Here is a 13,461-nt window from a genome sequence, read left to right as displayed (position 1 = left end):
TCTTTGTGCTGCCATGTGCTTCAAGGGCCACGACAAAGGAACGTGGTGCTTGTATTTGTAAATTCTGAAACACAGAAACCCAAGGTGGGCAGCACCAAGGCCAGTTTGAGTTAGCAAACTCTAAAACTGGTGGGGCATATACACATATAACAGCAATCCAAATATCTCAGCTTTTCTCTTTTTCCAGCCCTGTTAGCTTTTACTGGTTTTGACGTTCCTCTTGCTATTTGCATCCACGTTCCCTGAAATCATTTCTGTTCCCATAAATCCCTTCTGTATTGCCAACACTGCATTGAGTTTGTCTTTTCAGATGGTTCATTCCAAAGAAAAGTCATTTTCCAAGCTCTTAAATCACGCCTGCACATACCACCCAACTGATCTGGGGAGTACTGCTCGACCAAATCGTCATGTTCAAGGTTAACAATGCCAGCTAAAGCAAACATTGGCCACAGGTCAATGCAGATCTTCCTTTGCTCTGCAATCCTCCCTGCTCATCCTCGGTTACCTTCCTGCTCCCACCTCCCCCTGACTCAGGAACTTCAGTCACACAGATTTGAAGGTTGGCTTAAATAAGCTCCTTTAAGCATCCCTCTCCAGCATCAATGACTCTATCTCCCACTTCAAGAAATATCACATGAAGCTGTTTAAGGATTTTTCTGATCTGTTCATCTACACTTTTTAAATTATACCTTGTACTTATCTTTCCACATGAGAGTTTATTCTGGAGTCATTGAGTCAATGCATTTAGCCAGAAAAAAAAAAATTAATTATAGGAACTTCAACAATTATCCTGGAGGAAAATAACATCAGTAAGTTTGACCAGATCAGTTAATTACAAATATCAGAAGACACTGATGGGAAATATTTTGTTGCTTCTTGACTGCTTTGAGAGGAAGAAGAGGGAATTATTTGGGAAAAAGTTTGAAATGAGTGAATAGATTTCATTGCATGAATGAAAGCAAGAAATTAGTGCCCAAGCCCAGTGGAAAGACCCAAATAAAATACTTGCACATGGAAAGAGAATTCATTTAACTTGTGTTCATAAAAAAAGCATATAAACAGAGGATTTTGGACTTTGTAACTCAGTGGAAATGTGAGTCAGAAAGTGTGAATTAATGTCATCAGATGCAGCCACTGACCTACTTGAATTAAAAAGACAGTTTTGACACGATATCAAGAACAACAGAGCAAAAATGAAAGCCAACAGAAAATGAATTTTCTGCTCATTTTAAAGCAGTCATATGATCTCAGCTTTGAAAGCAGACCTCCTGCAGCTTTTAGCTGACTTTCATGGGACAGTAATTCATGACCCAGGGATCAATGACAGCAGCCAGTTCTGCTCAGAACACTGACAGTGGCTACCTGTAGGCCAGTGCACCTGTGACCCTGCAGTGAAAAAGCCACAGAGATCACAGACCAAGCAGCATTTGCTGCAGACATTAGTAGGAAAAATAAACAACAAAGACTCAACACAAACCACATGTATAATTTGGCAAACAGAAGCATAAAAGTGCCAAACGATCTTTCACTGTCATGGACTCAGAAATGTCAAGGACTCAACCAGTCTTTAGTTCAGGAATACTGTGAGGTGTATTTTGTTCACCCTTCACACATACTGATCCTCTGAAAAATCTCCAAGGGGTAAAATCCTACAGTCTTTCATTAAGGATTGGTTAAAAGCTTAATTATATGCATAGTTGTCCACAGAAATCCAGGTGGGAGACACTTTGTGTCATTTATTATCATCTAGACACGTGGCTGACATTTTGGCTTTTCCCCCTTTTGCCCCTCATTTATATCACTGCATTAACCATAGGGACACACTGATCCTTGCTGATAAAGTCAAGAAAAAATTCTTGCTACCTTACTCGGTGTCCTGTCACAGTTGAGATGACCACAATGCACAGAGCACCACCACACAACTTCAGAAGGTTTCAAGTATTCACCCACAGAGAATAACACCCTGTCTGTTGCCACCGCTTGGGGCGTGGCGTCCCGGGTCGAGGACAGTTCAGTGGCGGCGCCTCTGCCACAGGGGCCAAGCACACGCACACACCAATGTGGTGGACGGTAACTGGCCTTTATTAATGGATAGGGAGGGTCTTTTATAACAGGGGGTAACGGTCAGTAACGGTCAGTAACGGTAAAAGGGGAGGGGTTCCGCCTGAGCGTAACCTCGCGATATCTTGAGACCTCGCGATATCTTGAAACCTCGCGATATCTCGAGACCTCGCGATATCTCCCCACACCTGTCTCTTCAGAAGGCCGCAGGCATCTGCCCTTCTTGTCGCTCAGCCCAGCCTTTTATCCCCTCCTGTTGATGCCCTGCACCTGTGTGCCCTCTGCTCCCTTTGGTGCTTGCTCAGTGCCCCTGGGCACTCCTTACCTTCAATGCTGCTCACACCTGCAGCCCATTGGGGATGAGGTTTGTCCACAGCCCCACCCCAATTACCACAAACTCTGTGCCTACAGTATCCCATAGTATTAGATAAAAAATATTAGACCTAACTTTTTTTTTGCTGTTACTTCCACTACCTTAACTAACTCCTGATCTATTTACAGAACCATTGCTTTATGCCTTGTATGTACATTTTCCCAATCAATTGACTCATGCTAGGTCATCTGATTTTATTCCTAGAACCCTGCTCCTGTATTTTTTCATGGTTCCTTTTGGATTTTCAGGACCATGATTTATTACAGACACTTCCTCTTCTTGTCACTTTTGAGATTAAGGTTTACTTGCCAGAGTGCTTGTGTTTTCTCCTGGCTCCTTGTCCTTATTTTCCTTTCATAGACCTGGAACACTGGAGCCCAAATCTTGCTAAGAGAGGCTTTCTTGAATCCCTGAACTGTCTGATTCTGATGATTTACATTTCTTTTTTTTTTTTTAGGATGGGGATAAATACTTATTAAGGATGGGGGAAGGTATTAATTTTGGAAATAAAAACATTTCCAATATGACATGCTGTCTTCTGTAGTGCAAAATGGTGACATGTATCTCACTGCCTGATCCCCTGAGTTTGCAAAACTTCCTTTTTCATGTTGTAACTCACATGTGCTGACATAAAAAAAGCAAACAAGCAAAGGCCAAGGATGTGTAAGAGACAATTCTTATGGATATAAAAGGAGAAAGGGCAAGGTATATATTGCCTGACAAATCCTTCCCTGACTACCACCAGTGGATTCACAGTGTGAATTATAGAGCACTTGCTGTAATTTGCTTCTAAACTTTCAAAAAAAACCTTCTTTTGAGACATTCAAATTGACTGTACAAAAGGTTTATGGCATTTATTTGCCATCATACACATGAAAACGTACAACAATTGCACAGATGGGCAGTTTCATGTGCTTTTCATTAACTTTTTTTCTTTTTAAACACACCTTCTTTGCTCGAGCTAGTTTCTGCTGGTTTTGTTTTACGACATGATGGTTTATAAAATTCCTGTCAAACCATGTTACTGTTTGATCATGCTAAGAACAATCAGGGTAAGTGCTGCCAGTTCCAGTTTTCCATCCCAGCCAAGTCACAGTGTACATATGGTGCAAGATGTGAAGGAGCACAAAAACTGATTAGCGTGCAAAGTGCAACGCAGAGGTCTTTACTATTCATCATTAATGTCAGAGTGGATTTGCAGAATCAAGAGACTTCTCCCACAGCCATAGCAGTTTTGCACATAACCACACAGAGAAAAGCCAACCAGAAATTATGCAACATGTGTGAGCATGGTCTTCATGAGCTCCTTTTCAGAAAGGGAAAGATTGTTCCTATCACATTTTCTTGCTAACTCCTCCTAAAGGTTCAGGAAACATATGTCAAGACAGCTTTCCTTAATTCAGAGCAAATTCAGAGCACTGAATTTTCCCATGTATTTCCTGGAAAAGCTTTACTTCCTGAATATGCTGCTGCATCTGCCCCAGAACACCTGAAGCCCTCTAAAGCCTGCCACAAAAGAAATGAAGATGATCACTGTCATCTTTGGACTTTGTGTAATTAGATCCTAGAGAGCTCGCAATTCTCTTTTTTCTTCTGTATTTCATAGCCAAATGTCCAAGTGTTCTTTCTGATAATTCTTTGCCTTTTTACACGGAAAAAATCTAAATTCAGATTAATCTCTACATTTAAAGACTTATTTGACAGTCACCCAGGAAATTCTTTGTGTACTTTAACCATTCTGCATGTGCAGACATTAGCAAAGAACACCTGCTCAATGGCCTAAAAGGCATCTCTTCAGCAGGAACTTTCAGAAGTGAATCCTCATGAGATTACTCACTGAGTGACAAATTTTAAATATCTTTCTTGCCAGGCAAAAGTCTCATTTCAAGCAGCCAACACACTTGTATGCTTGACAGGAATGAGCAACAATTTATAGCACATTGCCTGCTTCACTGGTTAATATAAGAAACTGACACCTATACATGTCAAAATTCATACAGAGCTGTGTCATCACAGGAATCAGTTTGGGGAGCACTGCAGCAGGCACAATTCCATCACAATCACCAAAAAGTGTGCATATCCACCCCTTCTGTAGGCAGTCTGGCTCCCTGAAATCACTTAGGACCCTCAAGAAGATCCATGATCTTTGGGAGAAGATGGAAGACAGAAAGTTCATAGGCAACAAAAAATTAATAAAGAAGGCTCTCAAATGACTTCTGTGCCAGATGATGTTCTTGAGGTGCCTGATGAACTATAATCAAATATATCTGATTAACCAAAGGTGACTCCAAATATGTGGAAACCAAATAAATACAGTGGCTTGTAGCCTCATCATTTTGCCTCATGAGCCAGTCAGACCTCCCAAGTTAAGCAGTACTGAGCCAAGTGTGAATTTAAATAGGAGACCCTCCAAGGAAAACTGAGTGCATGTGCTGAAGGAAACAGTGCTGGTAGTCCCTGTCTGTCTGAGTTACTACTGAGCTAAGGTGCTTGCATGATGCCAACAACACAGGACTGAGGCTGTAGAAAGAAACTCAAATCTTTGAACCCTAGCTCCTAGAGCTTATTAAAAGTCCCTCAACAGTATTTTGAAAATTAATGATGTCCATGTAGCGAAATTTCATAGTAGATAATTATAATACAACAAATATCCTGGCAGTCTGGAGTGGATACAGCATTTTCTTTCATTTCCTCCCTATTAAGTTTCATGAAGTATTACTATAAGGAATTACAAAATTCTACTCAAGAGGTGAGTTCACTCATGTTCTAGTGTTAAATAAAAAAAAAAGATTACAGCATATTGTGCTGGAATCACATTCTTTTTTTTTTTTTAAGCCCCGTGTTACTTCTTCTTTGAAGTTAGTTTCTTACTCACAAAGAGCATAGTAAGAAAATCTCCTTGGAGGACTTGGTAATGCATGAAGCCAACTGAGGAACTCGTGATTCTTAGAGCAGTTTAATCTGGAAGGGTCCTCAGGAATTCATGTAATCTAATCACCTGGTCAAACCAGAGCCAATGCCAAAGTTAGTTCTGGGTGCCCAGGGCCTTGCAATTTACAGGCACAAATAATACTCTCCCAATTTCATATGTCATGTGAAAAAAAAAATAGCTAGGGAGAAATTGTTGTTCTTTACTTGCTTTGGGAAAAGCCTGTGCTATAGCATTCCACAAATTCCTATTTGAGTGTTGCTCCATTTTGTTGGCACTTGAAAGTTTTTGTGCACTCACAGCCTAATGCCGTGTGATGAAAGTAATTAATGCCAGCAACTCAGAATGTTCACTGGCATGAGTCTGTGAAAGATACACATGAATTCAGGATTAGAGATAAAGAAAGCATGGAAAACACCCTAAAATTACCAGGCATGGTCATATTGTCAAGAATAGCAAATGAGATATTGACACTCTTCTGAAACCTGCTGGTAATTGATTCCCAAGACATAGGTGTTAAGTAAATACATTCATATTTCTGGTGCCAAGTGTAATGCCAATTACGAGTAGATTGAATTAGATTTGTAGATGTTCCTGCATAGGAGAGGCAATTAGCAGTACCTCAGGAAAAAAAAAAAAAAAGATATATAAAGAAAAAAAGGTGGGAGAGAATTTTGGACTTGTACACCAAACACTACCCAAATGACTTATATTCAGTACATTTGTCCTTTACGTAGCTGCAATACATGGATTATTCATTTGACCATCCTTTATTAGTCCTAAAAGTGCTCTCCTCACTGCAAAAGCACAGAGGCAGTCTGGGATGTAAGCTCTATCAGCCAGACTCAGAGGAGCCAGAACGCACCAGGAATCTGCGGGATGGGATCATTCACACTGGTTTTGTGCACGGTTCCGTGCATTTGCTGCTTAATAGTTCTGCAGATTGCTGTTACCATGGGACAAAAGGAACTTTTTTAGGAGCACTTTAAGTGAGAAAAGGATGATTCCTTTGGCTATGACTAATGTAGGATCATGAATACCTAGCCAGAACCATTTCCTGACTTTGTACTGGGGGAAAACCTAGGGTGCATCACTTCCCTGACCTTCCTGTCCTGGCTGCTGTGGAAAGAAAGGGACAAACGTAGGCCAGAAGGTCTGTGGATGATGTGAGACAAGGAGGGTATGGCATGCTTCAAATAGCACAAGCCCATACTCAGATTTTGTGAGGACTGGAAATTATTAAAAGTTACAACCAGCCCGTGGCACAGACACTCAGCTAGTCCAGCTCTTCCCACTAACACAGATAACCAAACCAACAGCAGAGAACAGTGGGCCTGAATACAAATTTACTCAAGTCAGTATATCTGATTCTATCTCTGCTTCCTCACATCTGTGTAATTAGGCCTCTGCTTCAGCTTGCTGAGCCCATGAAGTGTCATTTGCATGAGCTCAGCAAATCTTTGAGGCACACCTTCCTGAGAGCAGCCACAGCTGACCACCACGCCTGCCAAGTGACGGCTGCCAACGCTTACTGCTCCTTACCTTTTGTGCCATTTGGATCAGGCTCTCTTCTTCACTTCTGCTCTCCAACTCCAAGAAGTAACCTGTAATTCATCAGCTTTGGGGAAAATATGTGTGATCTCATGAATGCTGGATGTTGTAAAATATTGTTTTGCTGGTGAGGAGACAGAGGTCTGTACGCCATTAGTCTAGTAAAACTCGCTATTTTCCAGGGGTTTGCCAAGCAAGTCTTGAATGCCTCAAGTCTTCCACAGTCTATTTGATATATCAGGAGGGAGAGACAGTAAACTATCCATGAGGGTAGCAAGCACAGATCATAGCATCAAATGCATGACATTTATACACTATAAACTCACTTTAAATACCCTCCTACAACAAGTACTGTAACATTAGAGAGGGCAAAGTTGGAGAATACTGATTGTGACCATGTGTAGAACAAGGATAATTTATTTTTAGCTTGGTATTTCTGTTCTAATGCAATACTACCACCCAACATACATGCATATGGATTTCTAAAACATTATCTTATATTTTAAAAAGCTGCCATAAGCAAGAGCCAGAAAATGAATAGGTGCACGTTTGGTTTACATCATCTTAGAGGTGCATAATTCACTGAGGGAAGGGAAAACTTATATTCCCTTCATGGATTCACATGAATTCATGTTTTCCTCTCCACCCCAGGGTGCAATTCCAAAATTTATTCCATTATAATAACAGGCGCTCAATACCTCTATTTCAATATTGCAGAAATTGGCAGCCTTTGGAAAATAGCAATTAAATCACTGCCAGCACCATCAGAGGGCTTCCACTCTTTGCTACCATGGCACTGAGTAGTCTGCGGAGAGCAAAGTTACAACAAGGACGGCAATGAGGAGGGGGAAAGACAACTTTCCCTTTACACCTGAATTTAGTCATAGGTTATTTTAAAGGCCTTGTGCAAGGGTTGTATACTGTACTTGTGAAATACTTGAAAGGCAGAAGTGGGACACCCACCTTCAAATTCCTGCATTTGGTATTTGCTTGCATCTTTTGTACTTCCACTAAGAGGAGGGGCCTACCAGGAGACGAAAGCTCACAATCATCTTCTGCTCAAACTTTTATGACAGAGACTCATAGTCCTTGTCATCCATCATGTACAGCTCCAACTAAAATCCCTGTCAAGACAACCATAGCATGCTTTAATCCAAATTGACTGTGTCTTGTTCTGCTTCTTAAATCTATATGCAATTACATTTTCTATTCAAGTGTCTGAGACCTTGGAGACCTTGTTATTTGGATGAGTTCAGCAAATCTCTGAGGCTCACACTTCTGACAGCAGCCACACTTGAATCTTTCACTTAGGAGAAAATGATGATTGACAACCTATGTAATGACTAAAGCATAGCTCTACTGGCTGCACTTTGTCTCTCTGAACCCCCCCAAATAGTTACTCAAATAAATTTTTTTCAAAGGAGTCTGAAGAGAAAATCTGAGCACAGCTGACTGCCTACTGCAGAAGCTACTTACCTTGTGAAAATCAAGCTCCAAGTGCATCATTATATTTGTTATTTGGGCTAGTGATTATACTGAAACAGTGACTCTTGCATTTCCTGTGAAAAACTGCAAAGGCTTCCATGACATTCCTGGAAAGAAAAAAAAATTTCTGCATGAATTTCATTTCTTTTCTTCATTTGTTTTTATCTCTGTCATGGTTTAAGCCCAGCCAGCAACTCCACCCCTCCCCTGGTGCAAAGAGGAGGAAAATCGGAAAAAAAGTAAAGCCCACAGGCTGAGAAAAGAGAAGTTTAATAATTGCAATAAATTCAACAATAATCATCATAATAGTCATGAAAAGGGAGAATAACAAAAAGAAAGAGGGCAATCAAGGCAGACAAGTGATTCACAACACAATGCTGAGTGATGCCCAGCCCATCCCCAAGCACTGATCAGCAACTTCCACCAAACTTGCCCAGTTTACACACTGAGTGTGATGATCCATGGTGTGGGACAGTCTATGGAATAGCCCCTTGAGCAGCTCAGATCAGCTGTCCTGGCTATGCTCCCTCCCCAGTCCTTGTGTACCTGCTGGCTGGCAGAGCACTGGAAAAATCCTTGACTCAGCAACAACTAAACCAGCAACCTGCTACCAATGCCATTCTCATGCTAAATCCAAAACACAGCACCAGGAATAAAATTTACTCTATCCTCCCCTAAACCAGGACAACCTCCCATCCTGAATTTTTGTTGCCAGGCCAGACTTGGCATGCAGCACCTTCAGTGGTGGCTCCATCCATACTGCAAATGTGCACAAAAAGGACTGGGACAATTTGTGACAATGTGTGCGTAATAAGGTGGAGGAGAGATTTTGGCCAGCAGTTTGTTCATCAAAATGCTGAACTTCTACCCCAGGAAAATGCCATAGGAACTTTCATCATGAGGCAGATGTTTGCCTGCCTCCTTACCCAATTTCCTTACCTTCTCAACGAGAGAGAGCAGAGCCAGAAACTGGTATTTGAGTCCAGATATGGCATGTATTCCAAATTTGATGACTCAGTCTCAGAATTATTCCCTCCGGGTTTAGATTTTAAAAGGCCACTGTGGTCTCTGCCAGCTGGTAATGTCAGAAACACGAGTACTGCTGTTAGTGTTTAACAGGTAATACTGCTTACTTCATGAAATGGGTTTTGTTCCAGACAGGGATTTCAATTTATTTGTTTTAATGACTCAACTTGTTGACAAATAAACATTTGACAAAAAATGTATAATATAATCCTGGCAAACTACACCACCACAACTTTAGCTTTGCTTTAAATTTGAATTCAGCTATTTATTACATCACCCTTTGCCAGAATTGGGCAGTAAACCACTTTCATATTCAGAAGAATGTTTCCATTTAAAATTTACATTTAAAATTGCAATAAAATGCTGGATCTCATTCTTTTGGAGGGAATTGTATTGCATGACATTAGCTACATTTCTAGAGAAATGCATTCTGCTTCCTGTATCAGTTTCAATTATCTGGGTGCATTACTCACCCATTTTTATCATGGAATGTTAAAGTTAGTGCAACTCCAAGTGTCACAAACCACAGCTACAAAACAGATTGGTTAGCTGTTAATTATTTAAATACTGCATCCTGTGCATAATGAATTTCTTACCTACAATCATGATGTATTATTGACAGCTTGGAAGACTAAATCTATGGCTGCCCAGCATAATTCTGAAATATAATTTATAGTGGTTATTTGGAGAACTATATTGAGTACATTAAAGCCATATGGTACTGTGGTTTCATCCCCAAGAGATGCCTCATCAGCTAAGAGAAGCATTATGATCAATATGTATATTACTCATTTTTAATAGAGTGTACTAAGCTGTAGAAGATTATTGTTCCTGCCAGTTACTTGAAAATATGAGGTGCAACAATTATTTTAAGATTGTTGGAGAGTTACAGTATTCTCAAGATATAGAAAATATGTCTTTGTTTTGTTATGCTTAAAACCTGAAACATTCTCTAGCAGCTGAAATCCCCCAGAAAATAGTCTGTCTAACTAGAAAAGCTAAAACCTATAAAAGGTAAAAACCTTATTGGAGCTGTAATGCTCAAACAATTTGCTAAATATGGCTTCTCGGAAGGGAAATAAAATGAGTTAGAGACAAAAAGATGAGAACATTGTTTGCCATTTCTCTTGGCAAAAGGATGCAGCATCTGCCACAATTATGCTTATTTCACTGTTAAAAATAAAAAGTGGCAAATATTACAATGATTGTTGCAGCCTTAGCAATCAGAGAATGCTGGATCTTTTTAAGACTCATGTTACATATTCCTCAGTGCATTAAGAAAAATACCACATCAATAGCAAGTATTTCATTAACCTCTGACCTGGTGGAAGCCTTTGCAACTGCAGACAAAGGAAACTGCTCTGCATAGCTAAGCATGCAAAACCACAGGCATGAAAGATGAGCATAAATTAAAAAAAAAACAAAACAAAACAAAAACCAACAAACAAACAAACAAGAACAAAAAAAAAAAAAGCCACAAAGCCAAATTTCAGTTATTCCAGGAAAAGCAGAACCACAAATGTCACAAAGCTGAGTGTGAAGAAGATAAGACAAGGCCACATCAGGAGCTGGGAGCAGAGATGGGGAATAAGGAGTGGGAAAGTCTGTGCCCCACTGGTGACCCAGGAGGTAAATATTACCTTCTTACCCAAAATATATATAAATATTATAGGTAATGTAAGGTAATATTTATATATACCAATATATAAATATTACATTATTACCCAAAAGGTAAAAATTGCCCACAGCACAGGGCAATTCCTCCAAGTCTGAAGACATGGCTAAGGGTCAGGTTTAGAGGAGTTTCAGCTGGAATGGGAAGCTAAGGACTAGATGGAGAGTTTAGACTTAAAACTATGTCAAGAAGTGCATTAGCATGGTGCTCCACCCACACTAATAAATCCTTTGGTGACAATTCAGGTCCAGCTCTTTGAAAGTTGTCTGGAACTTTCACCCATTTCTTTGAATTGATGAAAATGAAAAGCTTTTAAACTGAGTTGCTTCTTCAGCTTCCAGTGGGGAGGATGCAACACAGCTCAGCAGTCAGTTAAGCTTAATCAACTTTAAACATCCTTTCTAAAAGAAGTAGCTCCTTATAATTTGATGTGACTGGATGCTCTTAGATTCATCTGTATTTTGTTCCAAGAAATGTTCACTGTTTCTTTGAATACTTGATTCAGTATTTTCTAAAAGCTGACTACATGAGAAGAAAACCACTTTGATTCTGAAATACTATCACAGAAGTATGCTACCAGGATACTGAAAAACACCCAAGTGCTATGACAGAAACCCTCATGTGCTTTTTATCCTCTTAAAGGCCTCAGGTGGACTTCAGCTCTCATGATACATGATGGCCCCCAGGCTTTTCCCATTTGTGTGTTCCTCACCAAAACCTTCAGCAGTCAGTGATCTGCTATTTATGAGTCCCTCACCTGCCCTCTGATAAACTGGGGGTGCCACAAGTCCCTGGGAAGCTCAGCAGACACAAAGAACAGGGCTGATAGATCAGAAATACCATGCACTTGTGAGGACACCTGTAGCTTTTCTGAGATAGCTCTTTTACAGGGAAAAGCATTCTCCAAGCCATCCTATTCAGATGCCCTAGAAAACCATTAAAAAACTGGAAACATTCTTACAGACAGTGGGAGCTAAAGCTAGGCAGAGTTTCTAAGCATGCACGTCTTTTTCAAGCAATTGACATCTTCTTCCACAATCCTCAGTTTTATTTCTTTCCAAACCTTCTCTCCCATCTCTTCCCTCCTGCATGATCTATATGCTATGTTAAACAACCATCCCTAGCACATTTTTTGTTTCCCCTCTCAGTTCCAGTTAATGATGCCAATGCTTTTTGTGTATTCCTAATCTCTGTTTTTGTCATGCATCTTGCATTCATACTGATGCTTTCAAATACTTATCAATCCTCTTCACCCTCCACAACAATACTAGTTCCTATTCCTATTTCACAAACATTCTCTCTTGATAATTTTTCCTTTCTTTTTTCCTCCTTTGGACACAGAGTGCCAGTTTCAGTGCTGAATCCCAGTTTTTCTGGGACAGATTCCTTCCCTTTCCTTTTGCTTTGCTTTTACCCCTCAACATTTATTTCTGTGCCAGAGCCAGAGGTTCTTCATCAAGACCTACCTCCTGAGACAGTTTAATGCATTAGTGCTTCTTTTCTTTTCTTGCAATGCTGTGTGCCCTGTGAAATATTCATTAAATAAGCTTAAGCAACTGTTGCATTAATTGCCTCTGCAAACTATTTTGAAACACTTCAGGTTTTAATCTCCCTCATGTCTATGATACCAAGTTTTCCTTGTGTCACTAGAAGTGTTCCTGCAAAAAATGTTTCTGTTACTCTTTTTCAACATTAATTCAGGAGTAAAGCTATATTTTGGATTGGAACAAGTCCAGTACTGTTATTTTTGGTAATGGACAACACTTTCTTCCTCTGGGAGATAAAAAGGTCAAATTATAGCAAGCTGTTTTGCCTTGCTGCTTCAGGCTGCCTCTGGTCCAAAAGATGAAATCATAACAAAGCAAATGCCTCAACTAACTAAATAATCAAGCACATCACTACTTAGAGAGAGGAGTAGAAAGCTGCAGGGTTGAAGAATCAGAAGGCTTGCAAAAATTAGCCTGTGTACATATGGCAATGAGTCTTCTTGAAGTTTCCCTGTCTGTTTAAAAGAGAAGCAACAAGTCAGTGCTACAGACAAACAAAACCCGATGTACAAAACACACTGCAGACACCCATTTGGAGGTACTTATGGGAAAAGACAGAATTGTCATGAACAGGCAAGGAAAACAGCACAGAGAGAAAGTTCATACAGGCTGTGAGATTTCACCTTTTCAGGAACTCTTAACTGTCAACCTCTTTTCCCTCTTCTCACATCTTTCAGTGGAGGCAACATTTGACTCTGGGAGAGAGAGAGAGAGAGAGAGAGAGAGAGAGCCATGGGAAACACAGCTGATAAACCTAAAGGAAAGCCATTGCATTGTTACACAGGAGAAAGAGGATGAGATGAGAAAGGCACAG

At 40.2% G+C, this 13,461-nt stretch overlaps 2 long non-coding RNA genes across 2 annotated transcripts in view; both read right to left on the bottom strand.

The window, feature by feature from the left end:
- Positions 1 to 6,975, bottom strand: part of LOC118686348 (uncharacterized) — a 105,152-nt gene extending 98,177 nt beyond the window's left edge. The window contains exon 1 of the long non-coding RNA XR_004980146.2: positions 6,906 to 6,975. This is a non-coding gene — a long non-coding RNA (uncharacterized LOC118686348). The remainder of the gene's footprint in view (positions 1 to 6,905) is intronic.
- A 908-nt stretch (positions 6,976 to 7,883) lies between these two features.
- Positions 7,884 to 9,436, bottom strand: LOC118686731 (uncharacterized). Its single transcript, XR_004980222.1, has 3 exons — positions 9,339 to 9,436; positions 8,391 to 8,506; positions 7,884 to 8,038 (listed from the first exon to the last, which is right to left on the bottom strand). It is a non-coding gene; the product is annotated as an uncharacterized LOC118686731 (long non-coding RNA).
- Positions 9,437 to 13,461: the final 4,025 nt, after the last annotated feature.

The sequence above is a fragment of the Molothrus ater genome, chromosome 4 (assembly GCF_012460135.2).
Source record: "Molothrus ater isolate BHLD 08-10-18 breed brown headed cowbird chromosome 4, BPBGC_Mater_1.1, whole genome shotgun sequence".
Classification (NCBI taxonomy): domain Eukaryota; kingdom Metazoa; phylum Chordata; class Aves; order Passeriformes; family Icteridae; genus Molothrus; species Molothrus ater.
This window is presented reverse-complemented; position numbering and strand designations above follow the sequence as displayed.